General features: G+C 43.7%; 1 long non-coding RNA gene across 1 annotated transcript; it reads left to right on the plus strand.

Annotated features, from left to right (window-relative positions):
- Positions 1–333: 333 nt before the first annotated feature.
- On the plus strand, positions 334–2,158 carry LOC103654607 (uncharacterized). The gene is made up of 3 exons (XR_002268888.2): positions 334–726; positions 1,562–1,616; positions 1,727–2,158. It is a non-coding gene; the product is annotated as an uncharacterized lncRNA (long non-coding RNA).
- The last annotated feature ends 598 nt before the right edge of the window (positions 2,159–2,756 follow it).

The following is a 2,756-nucleotide window of genomic DNA, read 5'->3' on the forward strand; positions in this document are numbered from 1 at the left end:
GGTAAAAATGGTAAAGACATCGCTCGTTCGGTCGGTAAATATATTGGCGCAACCCAACCGCGTGCCGCCAAATTATTACGCGCGTTCCTCCCAACCAAATCGCCGCGACGGCCCCCTCCAAAATCCAGCCGCCCGCCCCCTTCTCCTAACTCCCACCGCGTCGCCCGCACGCCCCCTCCACAGCGCCGCCCGCGCGTCCCCTCCATAGCGCCGCCCGCACGCCCCCTCCACAGCGCCGAGCGCCGCCCGCGCGTCCCCTCCATAGCGCCGCCCGCACGCCCCCTCCACAGCGCCGCCCGCGCGTCCCCTCCATAGCGCCGCCTGCGCGCCACAAAATCCCGCCGCCATCGTCCATCCTGCCACCCCCTCCATAGATCTGCCTGCCTCAATAATCCCGCCGCCACCTCCATCGTGTCGCGCCCCTCCATCACGCTGCCCCCTTTGGTGTCATTTGCCTGTGGAATCGTGATTTCCCTTCCTGTTTTTTGGTAAACTTTGGGGGAATTTCTGTTCGTAGGATTTGAGTGTGATTGAAGAAATTTTCCTTGGGGGAATTCATGCTGGAGCATCACTGAACTCGTCTATGGCTATTCCCTAGCGATTTCCTCTCTCAAATTTGTGTTTATCTTGGAGCATTGATTTAACATTTTTGTTCTTTCTTATCTGCAGGATTTAAAGGTTGTTCTAGGTCCTTGCAGGATTAAGCCTAACAAAACAGAGATTTGTGTGAGTCCACAACAAACTTTATTCCCTTCCTGTAGTTATGTAGCAATTACTCTGATCTTTTTATCTTGCTGATCTACTAACATAGGAAGAGTCTGCACAACTTAAATGTTAGGCTTCTTAAATAGTTTTCTTCTTTTTGTAATTCAACATTTTGCTTGATGCCTTATGGGCATAATCTGTTTTAAAATGCAAAACTGCTACCTTAAGAAACAAGCTTCATCTTTATGGCAGTACGTGTTCTAAGCTTAGTCTGAGCCAAAGCCAAGAAGGCTGTGCGTTGCACTTCCACCTGACCTGAGGATTTCATATATCGCCTAGAGAGATGGACATTGTCCTGGCCTTCAGCCTTCATGGTCTTAGAACTGAACCAGCATGGACAGGCAATGAACCAGACTACCAGACGTTGAACACTAATGTAATTTCTTGCAGTGAGTATAAGTTCCAGTAGGTCATGCTTATTAGTTTCATGTTTGCCACTACTGGTTGGTAGTGTTAAAGTACTGAGCACGCACTACTGGTTTTGATTGCCACTGATGCAACACGAAATGTAAGGCAGTGATTGAAGGATCATGAGGATAGTTGCATATGTTCTTCCTTAAGCTTAATGATGATAGCATGAGCAAGATTACTGATGCACTACTGGCTGTATTTTTCCCTCTAGTCTAGCTTGTAACCTTCAGTTCATGATGGTACCAGGATCAATGTATGTGTTGGTGACTACATTTTTTCTCTAGCTTATAACCTTCAGTTCATGCTGGCTGCATTTTTTTTCTCTAGCTTGCAACATTTTTTTCTCTAGCATGTATTCAACATTTTTGTTCTTTCTTGCATGCAGGATTAAAAGTTGGTTCAAGGTTCTTGCAATATTAAGCCTAGCAAAACAGATTCGTGTGAGTTCACTGCAAACTTGTTTTTTCCTTCTTCTTGTTATGTAGCTGATATGTTAGCATAAGAATAGCTGATAATAAACACAAGATCCTACAAATCTTTGGTACGGCAGGGGCAGCAAGGAAAGGAAGGTGTTGTAGTTCAGAAAATCCAAAAACAACTAGGAGATTGTCGAGCTCTAGTGTAAGGTAAGTTCAACTAATTTACCTTGTTTCCGGTTCAATTGTGTGTTTGTTCATTATCTTTGAGTGTATGCAGCAAAGTTTTTATGCTTGTTATATGTTCTTAGAAGCTCTATCATATCCGTAATAACACACATGGATAAATCGTGGATCGACAATGTGGCTAGGTACAATACAACTTTTTTTCACAATAACTAAAAAAATGTGCTACGTGGTTATCTTGATATTTAACATAGAAATTGCATGTAGGGAGACAAAGGCCTATACACAAGGGGTGAATAGTTTTCTAGCTTTTGCATTAAAAAATTCAGCGGTAGGAAGCAAGATTTTATGCCCTTGTAGGAAGTGTGTCAACTCATTTTGGCGGGAGGCTATTGAAGTTCGAAACTTTGATATCTTTCTTTTTTGATTAATGAGTACCTACTGACAGATCCTAACTTTGACAGCTGAAGGTCATCAACAAGGCATCAGCAACACCTAACACATCACCTAACATTTCAGGTATTTGACTCTACTACTACTCTTAATGGCCCTAGCTTGGTGACTTATTTGCTGTTTTTAACCATATCTGTTTGGCATTTTCTTTCCTGATATAGTGTAGAACCGGATCTTTGACTCTACTACTACTAACCATATCTCCATGGTTTTTTCTTTGCTGACTTATTTGCTAAGCTTATTTGAACGCCAAACGGATATAGGCAGATATGGTTTGGCGTTTTCAAAATAGTAGTACAGTAATGGATTTGGTGTGTGACTGTGTGAGTGTGACTGTGTGTTATGCAATGCTGGTGAATTGGTGATCTGGTGTGCTGTCTGGTGGATAAGACAGGTGATCTGGCGTGTGAGTGTGTGTGTGTGTGTGTTATGCAGTGTGAGACTGTGAGTGTGTGTGTGTTATGCAGAATGGCGTGTGAGTGTGGACAGGACAGGTGATCTGAACTTCTGAAGGTCTGATTGCTG

The sequence above is a fragment of the Zea mays genome, chromosome 4 (genome assembly GCF_902167145.1).
Source record: "Zea mays cultivar B73 chromosome 4, Zm-B73-REFERENCE-NAM-5.0, whole genome shotgun sequence".
NCBI lineage: Eukaryota > Viridiplantae > Streptophyta > Magnoliopsida > Poales > Poaceae > Zea > Zea mays.